The sequence below is a fragment of the Panicum virgatum genome, chromosome 8K (genome assembly GCF_016808335.1).
Source record: "Panicum virgatum strain AP13 chromosome 8K, P.virgatum_v5, whole genome shotgun sequence".
In the NCBI taxonomy this organism is placed as follows: domain Eukaryota; kingdom Viridiplantae; phylum Streptophyta; class Magnoliopsida; order Poales; family Poaceae; genus Panicum; species Panicum virgatum.
In genome coordinates, this window is record NC_053143.1 from 45904482 (window position 1) to 45919614 (window position 15133).

Sequence of the window (15133 nt, forward strand, 5' to 3'; positions counted from 1 at the left end):
TGGAGATTACAACATCACCATAGTGATTTTTAATTTACCTTAGGTGTAAATTAATTAAATCAATGGGCTGTCACATGTGTGGATATTGACTTCAGAGGAGTTTGATGAACTCGCTCTAGATGGTATCATTATCCCCCATAGACAGTGGAAAATAACATTAGTTTTATCCCATTGACTAAGGAAAGAATTTCATGAACCTTAATTAGGGATTGTTGTTATACATCAAAGATGTTGTAATAGTTATTGTCAACACATAAGTATTGTAGGTATCATATTATGAATTTGATACTTGATAATATTTATGGATTTCTATATATTAGATGAGAATTTCATTGAATTCTTGTCATATATAAATACAAATAGTCCGGAAATCATTCAAATGTGGGAATGGTATGTACCTAGTGGACTTTTTTTACCACAAACTTTATAATCGGGGAAGCAAAATGTTCCTGGTTCTTATGACAATAAAAGAGAATATTTTTGGCCATCGTTGATGTGATGCAATGATAGTTTGGTTTGTTCTACTACTATCATTCTTCCTATGGATATGAGATAACAATCGAGGATATTTAATTCTAATTCGACTCATATCTTATCAAATTATAGAGATATCCAAATGTGTTTTCGTTTGGAAACACAAAAAGGACAATATAGGATATGGCATATAAGTAATGAGATAAGTCTCATTTTGATTATATTATGCATACAATCATTACAGTAAAAGATGTTGCGTATAAGATAATTTTTCACACTGTTGATGCATTCCAAATTTGGAATGATCAACTTGCCCATCCTATGGGATTAGTTGAAAAATTATTAGCAATTCTATTGGTCATATTTTTTCAAAAGTGTGGTTATGATAAGTGCCACAGTGAAACAGATTTTAAGATCCTCTTATCTTAAAATCATATTTCAGCGTATAATATTCCTTGATTATATTCAAGAGAATATGTTTGAGTCCGATACAAACATTGTATGGACAGATTAGGCATTTCATGGTTGTAAAGATTCATCTATAAGATGATCTAGAGTGTGAGATTCATCTATAAGATGATCTAGAGTGTGTGACGTATCCACACTCAACCATGCATTTGGTAAATAATGGCTCAAGTTGTGAGCTCATTATTCTGAACACTACTAAATTTATATGCCTCAAAACAATTGTTTTGGCATTAGAATTCAGTTAAATATCCAAAGGGATAAATGGAATCTATACAAAAGACATCAAAATAATATAGGACCACCGTTAGCGAATTGCTATTTGCCAACTTGGAGTTGGGGTCAGGTAGATTTACACACTCCTGACTTATAATTAACTGCATATCCCTTATATATGCATTTAGTACGTGCGAATCCTTGAAGATTTCCTATTTGCGTAAGATTGGGTTACGTTGTATACGTACCAATCTCACCACCACAGCATACATTGATGGGTACACACAGAAAATTTGGGATCAACATAAGATTTTCAATCTCCGTCAATCATTAAGTATCTAGAACGTCTCAAGGAGGACCTATTTATGGCCCGTACGCTGGGTTTCTTTTAATAACGAGCATTTCCAGGCATTAGGGGGAGATTTGAAGTACCATATCTAATGCCAGGAAATTATTTGGAATGCTTAAGGCATTTCAAGCTCTGGATCACGTACTAAATGAACTGAATTTTGAGTTCAAATAACTATTATTTGCAAAATATTGCAAATAGACTGCCAAATGCATTTACTGATTACTAAGGTATCTTTTAAATTTGTTAATCCTTTGGAAGTTATGTGCTAGAAAGAGTGGAGGTACCAAATAAATCCACTCAACTCCCAATTGTAAATAAGAGGGGGAGAAGTATGGCCATAAAGCAGGATTATTCATTGCTAGCAATAGAAGGCTTTCCTTCTAAGATAGTAAATGCAGGTGAACCTGTTGGCAACATATTGTGGGTAAATATTGGTTATTACCCGGTGGATGAATGTCATCCACAAACCTAGCTCAAAGGTGTACCTAAATACTGATGCTAGGATATCGGAAAGCCATGACTCTCGTTTCAGGAAGTCATGATGAGTCGTTAATGATATTTTTGAGTCTTGATAGACTGGAGAATTTTATGAAACAAAGGCTACACGTGTGGACAAATATTTCTCTGAATAAATTGTATACAACATTCCAAGTCATTCAATTAATAAGACCACGGCAGAGTATTTTGAACACTCTTATTGGAACTTGTTGAATGAAGTAGTACATACAGAGATAGTCTTGCTCACCAAGAAAGAGATGGTTTAGCCTATGGAGCTAACATCTCAAGGTATCTTTACTGTGGGATACATAAGTGTTTTCATCCTAAAATGAATTGAGAACAATATGGTGGTGAGACACAAAGCAAGACTAGTAGCGTAAGGGGTTTACGCAAAGCCCAGGCACTTAGTTTTAGTGCAAATTATTCTCCTAAATAATTGTTACAAATTTTTGATACTATCTTTTGATTGGCAGTACAAAAGCATCTATCTTTGCAGTTGATAGTTGATAGATGTAGTGATTGCATATATTTATATGATAACTTGATTTGGTATATTTGTGAAGCTTCCGAGAAGGAGTTCACATACCCAAACCTCATACATAAAATCGCAACATATATTGCGTATTGCTTCAGTCAATATACGGCTTAGAGCAATTAAGTCAAATTTGGTACAATCGACCTTGTGTGCATTCCTTAAACTTAAGGGATATAAGATTGATTACACATGGGTGTTCATTTTTTTATGTCCTTGATTGGACTTCATAGTATTATATGGTGGTCAATAAATTTGACGCCATTAGTAATGAACACACATTGATAGCGCGTGATAATCAAAGACGGAGTTTAAGATGGAAGATACAGACTAAACCAATATTTTATTTTGTGTTTATGATCTAAGCATCTTCTCTCAAAATTTTATACAAAGCTTCTATATCCAGATCATATTGAGCGATTCAATATGAAGGTATCCTATGGTTGTTCTATCTCTACAAAAGAGAAAGATTATTGTATGCCATAGTGATTGATATGAGATAATATAACATATAGTTCATTATCTCTGTGCTATTGATGCGTTGATATATCTTGCAAATATTCCTGGCCGGATATTACTTTTGCAAAGATTTGCTATCTAGTAGCAGTGCTAGTCCAACCAAATATTGGTAGATTGGAATTAAGAGTATCTTTTGATATCTCAAATAGCACATGTGATCTTGGTATAATCCATGATCCGATCATGTGGATATAATGATTCTGGTTATCTCTAAGATCCCAAAATCCAGATCATTGGAAGGCTTAATGTACATATGGAAAGACCATTTAGTGATAGTTTTTAACTAGACATTTAATGGTCAATTCCAATAATCATTCTGATATTGTATTGCACAAGACTTCACATGATGTGTATAGCTGGACAAAATGATAGATCACATATTGAAGTTATGTGGTGTTGATTCTATTGAATCAATAGTCATTACCCATAAAGGTAATACAACTTGTGTTGTGTAGATGAAGACAAGTTATAGTTAGTGTAATATTTTTGCACTAAGATGGTTCTGCTCCATAAGTAATATGGACATATGAACATTTGCAAAATAAGTAATGTGATAATCTCGTGGAGATATTCACAGAGTCTACCATACTCAACATTTCTTATGTGTTGAGTACATTGGTATGAATTTAATTTGATATTTGCAAGTATCAGGGGGAGAGTCTCTCTGAATAGTAACTTGTTGCAAACATCATATTGCACTTTTTTCTTTCTATGAGTTTTTCCCTTGGGGTTTCTCATATAAAGTTTTTAATGAGGCAATATCAACACAATGTCATGTCATATCATCCATTTTTTCCATGTGGTTTTTGGTGGATGATACTCGGACATAACATGCATTGTACTCTTTTCTTTATGTGAGTTTTCCCTTTGATGTTTCTTATATAAAGTTTTTGATGAGGCAATGCCGGCACAACGGTATATGCTATATCATCTATTTTCCCCACAGGGGTTTTTGGAAGATGATATTTGAAGCATATTGATCATATGGTCAAGGTGTTATTAGAGTAAGACTTGGGTTTATCTTAAGGGTCTACTAACATTGGTAGTTGTATATTACGGTGTTTCTCCTAATTTTCCCACTGGGTTTGAAGGAGTTTTGCCTAGTATAGCAGAATTACTTTGGTTTTTCCCACAAGATTTTCCAAAGATTCTTCTCACATTTTTCCTGAAAGGTTTTTGGGGGAGTTATATATATCGCATCTCCTGATTTTTTCCATAGGATTTTCAAAGAGTTATTCGATTGATTACAAGACCATAAGAAGAAGAAAATTGATCAAGGGGGAGTGTTACGAAGAAATTAGAATTAGAGATCAATTTTTGTAATAGTTAATTAGATTAGTGATTAGGCGGTTACTTTTCATGAAAGGGCCATCACGAAAGGGCCAATCCACGAAAGGATCAACCCACGAAGGGGCCATACAGGCATATCCCTTCGGCCTCCCTTGGTCTTGTATATAAACTGTAAATCCCATCAATAGAAACAATCAATTACTTTTGCTCTAACACTTCCAAGATCCGGTTCTCTCTCCTTCTCGTTACTCTGCATACCTGACACAAACCGCGTCACGTATTCCTCCTCACCTCCCTCAATCAAACGCAAGAGCAGCGTTCGGATTTACCACATCGTTAATCGATCAGATTATTAGAAACGTGAGCATCGCAATCAAGGTTCGCGTTACATTCCACTCCGATTCATCCATCGTGCATTATATTTGCACATTATTGATCACATTTTGTAGGAAAAAATGTTTCTTTCTTTCTTGTTGAAATTATTGTTCTTGATGATGGCAGATTGGTTGATCGAATCCAATCGGCCAGGCGGCCATGGCGAACAAGAGCAGCTCGGGGGCGCGGAGCCCGCTGAGCCTGGTGGTCGCCATGGCGCTGTGCTGCTTTTTCTACGTGCTCGGCGCGTGGCAGCGCAGCGGCTATGGCAAGGGCGACCGCATCGCCGCCGCCGTGAACCGGCAGGCGGCCTGCGGCGGCCCCACCGCCGCCGCGGGGCTCAGCTTCGAGACGCACCACGGCGGCGCCGCCGCCGCGAACGCGTCGGCGGCGGCCGGCGCGGCCCCGGAGTTGTTCGCGCCGTGCGCGGCGGCGCTGGCGGACCACACCCCCTGCCACGACCAGGACCGCGCCATGAAGTTCCCCCGCAAGAACATGGTGTACCGGGAGCGGCACTGCCCCGCCGCCGGCGAGCGCCTGCGCTGCCTGGTCCCCGCGCCGCCGGGCTACGTGACGCCGTTCCCGTGGCCCCGGAGCCGCGACCTCGTCCCCTTCGCCAACGCGCCCTACAAGAGCCTCACCGTCGAGAAGGCCGTCCAGAACTGGGTCCAGTACGAGGGCGCCGTCCTCCGCTTCCCCGGCGGCGGCACGCAGTTCCCCCACGGCGCCGACGAGTACATCGACCGCCTCGCCTCCGTCGTCCCCTTCGCCGGCGGCCACGTCCGCACCGTCCTCGACATCGGCTGCGGCGTACGTAATAAGCACCTCGCCGCCTACCTTGGCCGACCTCGCCGTTGCCGGCTTCCCTGACTGACTCGGCGTCCATCTGTGCGTGTGCAGGTGGCGAGCCTGGGCGCGTACCTGGACTCCCGCGGCGTGATCGCCATGTCCTTCGCGCCGCGCGACTCGCACGAGGCGCAGGTCCAGTTCGCTCTCGAGCGCGGCGTGCCGGCCTTCATCGGCGTCCTCGGCTCCGTCAAGCTCCCCTTCCCGCCGCGCGCCTTCGACATGGTGCACTGCTCCCGCTGCCTCATCCCCTGGGCCGCCAACGGTGAGCGCCACCGCCGCCATGCCCGGCCGCCTCCATGATCGCAAGCAGGAATCCTCACGCGCTGCCTTTCACACACGCAGGCGGGATGTACATGATGGAGATCGACCGCGTGCTCCAGCCGGGTGGCTACTGGGTGCTCTCGGGCCCGCCGATCAACTGGAAGACGAACCACAAGGCGTGGGAGCACGCGGAGGCGGACCTCGCCGCCGAGCAGCAGCGGATTGAGGAGTACCGCCGCCGCGCTCTGCTGGGAAAAGGTCACGGAGATGGGCGAGGTCGGCGTCTGGGTCTGCGGCGATCTTCTCCCCAAAGGCCTGGGTCATGAACGTCGTGCCGACCGCCGCCGAGCTCTCCACCCTCGGCGTCGTCTACGAGCGCGGCCTCATCGGCATGTACCATGACTGGTAATTAACATAAGCAGCAGGAGCTGTAGTTTAATTTCTGTTAGAATTAGCCAGGCTTAAACATTAGAGGCTAATAACCCAAGATCTTTACCTAACCTAGTTCATGACAGATCAATCTAATGCGGAAAAATGGTAGATCATTATACCAGCGTTAGCGGATGAAGCAGCCATTAGTGCCTCCTGAGTTGATGATGCCTGAGCAGAGGAAGTAGGCGTACTTGTTGATGAAGATGCGCGAACAGGGTAGAGGCGGCCTTCCGGACGCCAGCGACACTGCCCTTGAGGAATTGGCCTTCCGAACCCCTTCAGTGCCCTTAGCGATCAGACTTTCGTGGCTAGGGTTTAGCTAATGACGTGATTAAGGATGCTAATCACGACCTCATATTTATAGGCACTGTGGGGCTGGGGGCAGCCTCTGGAAACGGGACTAATGGGCCTGCTGATCACAACCCATTAGAGTTTTTCATTAAGTTTCCTTAATCGCATTTAGGTGGTTTAAACGCTTTCCTTAATAGTGAAGATCACATATTATCTTAACAGAAATTTATTTCCAACATTCTCCCACTTGATCGAACGGTTAAACTAAATGTTCGCATCACACTTAAAGTTCACCCTCAGTATAACAGTAAGTACCGGACCAATGCGTCGTCAGCAGCTTGATGCACTACTGGGACCCATTACCCACAGTCTCACTGAAACACCTCGGTAGAACGCTTATTCATTAATAGGGAGATCATAATGGCCCTAAACCAGGACCTAAAGACTATCTACCAAACCCATATTAGTAATGTGCTGCTTAAACACGTTCGGTGGTAAGCCTTTAGTGAGCGGATCCGCTAACATAGTATTAGTTCTTATGTGCTCAATCTTAATGGTTCGATCCTAGCATCTTTCTTTCACAACTCGATACTTAAGGTCAATGTGTTTGGAAGCGCCACTTGACTTGTTGTTACTCGAAAAGAATAGTGCGGACTGATTATCGCAGTATAACGTTATAGGTTCCGTAATGCTGTCAATAACCTTAAGGCCCGGAATAAAATTCTTAAGCCATACAGTCTGTCCTGTTGCTTCATAGAATGCCACAAATTCAGCTTGCATCGTCGATGCTGCAACCAAACTTTGCTTAGAGCTTTTCCATGATATTGCTCTACCAGCTAACGTGTAGATATATCCTGATGTAGATTTTCTACTATCCACACAGCCCGCAAAGTCAGCATCAGTATAACCAACAACTTCAAAGTTATCTGATCTTCTATATGTGAGCATAAAGTCTTTGGTGCCTTGGCAGTAACGTGATGCCTTCTTGACACCTACCCAGTGGACCTTTTTGGGATTTTTTTGATATCTTCCAAACATTCTGGTAGCAAATGCCAAGTCAGGATGCGTACAGACTTGTGCATACATCAGGCTTCCGACAGCTGAAGTATAAGGTATGTCCTTCATCTCATCTAATTCCAATTGGTTCTTAGGACATTGGGCTTCACTAAACCTATCGCCCTTCGCTAATGGAACAGGTGTGGCCTTACTCTTATCCATATTAAATCTCTTAAGCATTCTCTCAATATATGCTTTCTGAGATAATCCTAGTACTCCTTTTGTCCTATCTCGATGTATCTCAATGCCCAGAACGTAAGAGGCATCATCAAGATCTTTCATATCAAAGTTGGATGAAAGAAATCCCTTTGTCTCATGCAGCATATGCTTATCGCTGCTTGCTAATAGGATATCATCCACATAAAGTACTAGAATTATGAATGTACCACCCTTCATCTTAGTGTAGATACAATTATCTACATCATTCTCCTTAAATCCGAATTCTTAATCACTTGATCAAATTTAAGGTTCCATTGTCTTGACGCTTGCTTAAGTCCGTAAATGGACTTCTTTAGTTTGCATCCTATATGTTCCTTGCCCTTCAAAGCAAAACCTTCCGGCTGTGCCATGAAGATAGTCTCATCCAAGTCACCATTAAGGAACGTAGTTTTAACATCCATCTGATATAGCTCTAAATCATAATGAGCCACTAGCGCCATGACGATTCTGAAAGAATCTTTCTTAGACACAGGGGAGAAAGTTTCATTATAATCAACCCCTTCTTTTTGTGTAAAACCCTTGGCTATGAGTCTTGCTTTGAATCATTCGACATTCCCTTTAGAGTCACGTTTAGTCTTGTAAACCCATTTACAGCCTACTGGTTTGACTCCATTAGGAATATGTACCAGATCCCAAACATCATTAGAACTCATGGACTTAAGCTCTTCTTCCATAGCCTCAACCCATTTGGCAGAATTCTCACATGATACTGCCTCCCTGAACGAGTTAGGATCATCAACTTTCCCAACGTCATACATATCTTCACTCAAATATGTCTCATAATCTGGGAAGGTTGTCTGTTTCCTAGCCCGCTGTGATCTTCTTAAGGGCTGAACAGGCTGAGGTTTTGGTTGAGGTGCGGCATGAGGCACCTCGACAGGGTTTTCAACTTCATCATTAGGCGCCACTTGCTCGGCTTGTGGTTCGGCTTGTGGTCCACTCGCAGGCTCAGGAGCTACTACCACTAGCGGAGCAGCGCTAGTACTCTGAACAAGAGGCGTAATCTGAACGGATGGTGTACTCTGAACGGAAGGAACAACAGCGGCACTAACTGAGGTGTTACTATTTCCTGAATAATCGGGATGGGAAGCTCAGCCCGTATTTCTTCAAGATTAATTTCTCTCCTCGGAAAGCTCCCACTGATTCCTGAATCCTCAAGGAATACAGCCTGTCTGGTCTCAACAAACTTAGTGAAGCGATCAGGACAGTAGAATCGGTATCCCTTAGACTTATCAGGGTATCCGATGAAATAGCAGCTAACCGTCTTATCATCTAATTTCTTTTGCTGTGGATTAAATAACTTAGCTTTGGCTGGACAGCCCCACACACGTAAATAATTAAGCGTCGGTTTCTTCCCAAACCACAATTCATAAGGTGTCTTAGGAACGGATTTGGAAGGAACCCGATTAAGTATGTGCGCGGCTATCTTTAGCGCTTCCATCCACAGTTCCACAGGAAAGGTAGAATAATTAAGCATGCTACGTACCATGTCCATAAGTGTACGATTGCGACGCTCAGCTACTCCATTTTGTTGTGGTTCGCCCAGCATACTGTACTGGGTCTTTATACCATTCTCCTCAAGATACTTAGCGAATGGTCCAGGTACTTGGCCGAATGGAGCATGTCTCCCATAATATTCACCACCTCGATCCGATCGCACTAATTTAATAGTCATGCTGATTTTCCACTTCAGCCTTGAATATTTTAAATTTATCTAATGACTCGGATCGATTGCGAATGGGGTAAATATAGCCATAACGAGAGAAGTAATCTGTGAAAGTAATGAACGAGTCAAAACCATCAACAGACTTTACTGGGAACGGGCCACAAATATCAATATGAATTATTTCTAATAGGCCCGAACTCCGAGTAGCTCCTTTCTTAATCGTCTTAGTGAATTTCCCCTTAATACAATCAACGCATTGTTGATCTAACTCAGAAAGATCTAATGAATAGAGTATCTCTTCTCTAATGAGACGCTCAATTCTCCCCCTCGAAATGTGGCATAAACGACAGTGCCACAATTTCGAAGAAGTCTCATCATCACACTTGCGCTTATGCGTTACATCATTCACATTCATCACAGAATAATCATCAAGAGAGAGCAAATAAAGATCACCTTGCAAATGACCAAGGCCAACACTTATATTATGAAACTTAATATTGCACTTAGAGTTGCCAAACTCACAAATATGTCCCGACTTATTTAAATGTGAAACAGAAATAAGGTTTCTCTTCAAACTGGAAACATAAAGAACATCATTTAAATGAAGGTTGAAGCCACCCAGTAGCTCCAAGTCGAAGCTCCTAATGCCTTCAACCTTGACCTCATTGCCATCAGCCACTCTTAGGCTTCGCTCCCCCTCTCTTATAGTTCGGATCGAACTGAATACCTGTAATGAATTGGAAATGTGCATAGTGGCACCTGAGTCAATCCACCAAGTATTAGGAGAAAAATTTACTAAGAATGATTCATCAATGAAAGATACATAATCAATAATTGTACCTTTGCTCTTCAGCCAGTCCTTAAAACCATGGCAATCTTTCTGCTCATGGTTAGGTGACTTGCAGAACTTGCATAGCCTCTTCTCAGAAGTCTTCTTATGCTGCACAGCCTTGCCCTTATAGCCCTTAAACTTCTTCTTATGCTGCCTGCTGCTGCCAGACTCAGCCTGATGCTTGGGAGTGTTGCTGACGCTAACACGCCCAAAGCGCTCGCTGACCATGTTGACAGCATCCTTCATCCTTTCAGCTTTTTTCCTTTCTTCTTCCTCAATACAGTAGCTAATGAGCTCAGCCATGCTCCAAGTCGCCTTCTGAGTGTTGTAACTTATTTTGAAGGGACTATACTGTGCAGGAAGTGAAGTCATAATGAAGTGCACCAGAAAACCATCAGAGATAGCCATATCCAGTGTCTTCAGCTTATTGGCCATGTCACACATGCTCATAATGTGCTCCCTGATTCCACTTTGCCCATCATACTATGAAGTTAGCATCTTCATAATGAGAGTGCTAGCATAAGTTTTGGAGAAGCTCTTGAAATTATCTTCCACCTTAGCGAGATATTCCTTGGCCGTCAGATCATTACCATCCTGGTCCTTATCAGAAATAGCACCACAGATGGTAGGTGTGATCGTTTGCTTAATGATCACGAGAGCCAACCTGTTACATCTCTCCCACTTCTCAATGGCAGTCCGATCACCATTGGGATCAGTGGGCACTGCTGGCTTATCCTCACGTAACGCGAGATCATACTCGCACACAGCAATGGCCACCTGAACATCATTATACCAGCTGGGATAGTTGGTGCCATTCAGGGGCTCAATGGACTTCAGGTAGCCCGTCACAGTGTTCAGTGAAAATCATGAGAACAATAATTTTATTAAATTCACAATTAAGATGCTCATAAGAAGTATGAAATTAACCCTACGATGGTCTGATCAAAATCATACATAAATTTCAATTTGCATCACCGATGGGGAAAACAAACAAAATTTATCATTAAAACTCGTAATTAAAACAACGATGGTCAGAATTAATTACAAGTGCTCTAAATAAACTTCCCGATGGCTCCATTTAAATAGAGTGCATCATAATTGTTCATGGTGGATAAACATAATTTTCAGTGAATAAATGCAATTAAAACATCATAAAAGCATTTACATAACTCATGAAAAAATTAAATAAGCATAATGCTAGTAATTAAGTGCAACAAAAATAAATAAATCCTTTAAACATAATCAGCAAATAAGATTAAGCTTAAAACACTAAAGAAATAAGCTTAAAGCATTAAACAGTAAAGGAAAAGGCTTTAAACGTCAAACTGGGCTCAAAACTCATTAAACAGACCGAAAAACTAAAATGGCCCGTGAACTCCCCAAACTGCACGGCCCAAATGCGCGCACTCAGCTCGGCCCAGTAGCGCGTGGCCCGTTTGGCGCGCCACTGGCCCAGCTCGGCCCGTCCGCGAACCCTAATGCGGAGCAAATCTCAACCGTTTGTTAAGATCGGATGGCCGAAAACTGATGTGGTTTCATATATAAGGGAATCGGGCTGTCGGAGGGTGCCCTAATCCCTTCACTTTCCCTTTTCTCCTCACTCCCTGAGCAGCCGCTGCCGCCGGAGCCTTTGCTCCGCGCCGCTTCGTCATGGCGCTGGTGCAAGCCGGGACCGCCGGGGTTCGGAGCCTCGGCCGCGCGCCACCTCCTCATGGGGCATCGCCTGCTGGGAGCCTCCGCACCACATGCCCGCGTGGGCCATGGGCCCCACCCGCGTGCTGCCGGCTGCCGCGCACCGCATGCGGGCAGGCCACTGTCGCCACCTCACGCGCGGTGCGCGGGCCCCACATCATGCGCCTGGTGGTGCGTCTGCTGCTGCTCCTCACGCAGTAGGTGGGGCCGAGCCGGATGGGCAGGGGCGCTGTGGGTCAGGGCCCCGCAGCCGCCGCCTGTGCACGAATCCTCATGCGCGCGGGTCCCCGGCCGCCGGTCTTGGCCGTGCGCCGTGCAGGGCCCCTCGCCGGTGTGTGCGTGCGTACTAATCGCACGTATGACCTTCGAGGGCTCCTCACGGTGTAATTTGGCCAGGCCAGTACGCGCCTGATGCGCACGGCATGGTGAAACTGAGGTAGGTAACAGGTAAGCCACTGATGCTCACCTAGGGTTTGGGTTCATCATGAGATTTGGGATTTTCTTATGCGATCTGAAATTTGACTCCCCTTCTTCTAATTGCTTACTGATGCATCTAATCTCATAGATTTGGGCTTTAATTTGCAAAATAAAGCTTAACAGTGGGCTAATTTAGGAAAAACAGTAAGCAAAAGTAAACCCTAACCTTAATTACTTAACTTAATCATGACATTAACTTAAACTGATTCATTACTCAGGCATGATTGCATCTAATCCGGTACTTAACTCATAAACAGATCAAGATTTAATTAAAACTTGACTTAAACCGAAATAGATTAGATCTAATCTCGTGATCAGGAACATAATTAACCATGATTTAGATCTAATCACGTGCAAATACATTATGGCATGCATGAAACATTTCTGCAGAGACATTACAACTTAATTGCAGAAACAATTTGCATCTAAAACTTGAGCCTTTACATATTGTGCAAGGAGATCTAATCTGCACAACCATATGCATCTAAATCAACAAATCTGAGGCATAAACATGGCTTGAAAAGGACCGTGCATGACTAGGTTAAGATGGCTCATGATACCGATTGTTAGAATTAGCCAGGCTTAAACATTAGAGGCTAATAACCCAAGATCTTTACATAACCTAGTTCATGACAGATCAATCTAATGCGGAAAAATGGTAGATCATTATACCAGCGTTAGCGGTTGAAGCAGCCATTAGTGCCTCCTGAGTTGATGACGCCCGAGCCGTAGAGGAAGTAGGCGTACTTGTTGATGAAGATGTGCGAACATGGTAGCGGCGGCCTTACGGACGCCAGCGACACTGCCCTTGAGGAATTGGCCTTCCGAACCCCTCCAGTGCCCTTAGCGATCAGACTTTCGTGGCTAGGGTTTAGCTAATGACGTGATTAAGGATGCTAACTACAACCTCATATTTATAGGCACTGTGGACTGGGGGCAGCCTCTGGAAACGGGCTAATGGGCCTGCTGATCACAGCCCATTAGGGTTTTTCATTAAGTTTCCTTAATCGTGTTTAGGTGGTTTAAACGCTTTCCTTAATAGTGAAGATCACATATTATCTTAACAGAAATTTATTTCCAACAATTTCATCTATCTGAATTCTGAAGAATGACACGAAAATTTGTAACTTTTGTTCTATTGAATTCTTCTTCAGGTGTGAAGCGTTCTCTACCTACCCAAGAACATACGACCTCATACACGCCAATGGGATCTTCACCCTTTACAAGGACAGGTGAACCAAAATCTCATCATCTGTTTCCAAAAAACGAAATTACAAAATTCAAATTTTGTTCCCCATCTGTTCTCTGAATGTGTGGCCTATGGTGTCTGTGCCTGAAAATTTGATCTGTGAATTTGGAGCAGGTGCAAGATGGAGGACATCCTGCTGGAGATGGACCGGATCCTGCGGCCCGAGGGCACGGTGATCCTCCGGGATGACGTCGAGATCCTGCTCAAGGTGCAGCGGACGCCCAAGGGGATGCGGTGGAAGACGCTGATGGCCAACCACGAGAAGGTGCTCTTCGCCGTCAAGCGGTACTGGACCGCCGCCGGCGAGGGCTCGGAGTCGGAGAAGCACAAGAACACGGGCAGCTCTTCGGAAGCCAAGGGTTCAGAGGAATGAATGGTGAGCGAGATGAGGCAGAGCAAGAGGATTTAGATGATGGGAGTGGACGTGTGATTGCTTCCGGTTTCTGTCAGCCAGCCCAAGGTCAAAATGTGTGCTAGGTATTCCTTTTCCATTTCATCAGGGAAGCTTTGGTAGAATCATTCAGGATTTATGTTCAGTACGTAGAAGACTAAACGTTTTCTGATGCTCTGAATTTTGCAGTTTTCCAGAGTCAATGCCAATGAATCAGATGTGGTTATTTATCCTTATATAAGTTTGCTTTTTTGCATTGCACCTGCTCCAATGAATCGGCAGCTCTTCTGCCTGGTTCGTTTCGAAAAAAATAAGTTTGCTTTTCTAAAGAAAGTATAGTTTCTAAAAGATGTGTTATGATAAATCGGGAGTACCAATCCACAATTTTTACAAAGAGAGGGCATATATAGATTCAAGTGCGCTGATAAAAGTTTCAAGATGATTCAGAGAAATTTATTCCTAAATGTCACTCGAGTGATTATCGTTTTTCGTCATCAATCGATATTTTGTGTCGTGATTCTGATTTCGATGCTGCTGCCAGCCAAGTCCAAGTCCAACAACGCACGCCCATTGTGTCACGGGGGATGATGGGGCGTTTGGTGGAAGAAATATGGGACGTGACTCGTCCAAATCATGGGCCGTGGTGCCTGAGTTATTTTTAAGCCTCTCATCTGGGTACAGCTATAGTATCTGTTGATACATACACGCACGCACACCTCACTCACACCCCACATGTATAAACAAACCTACAACTACACTCAGACCAACAAACTGCATCCATCTTGAGATCACCGGAAGACTTTGTCAGCGACGGGCACGTCGCATTCTCTTCGTAGTTCCACGCGTGAGAGACTGCAGAGTTTAAATGGGGAATAACCCCGGCGATCGATGCCATTGTCAAATGTTCGTTCATCTAGATGTAAGCTCTCTCCATCGACGACAACCAGGTCGTCACTCGTCACTACCATGGACGGCACCTCTCGCTCTCGCTCTGCCA

General features: G+C 43.6%; 1 pseudogene; it reads left to right on the forward strand.

Moving 5' to 3' along the window:
* Positions 1-4880: 4880 nt before the first annotated feature.
* Positions 4881-14317, forward strand: LOC120644868 (annotated as a pseudogene).
* The last annotated feature ends 816 nt before the right edge of the window (positions 14318-15133 follow it).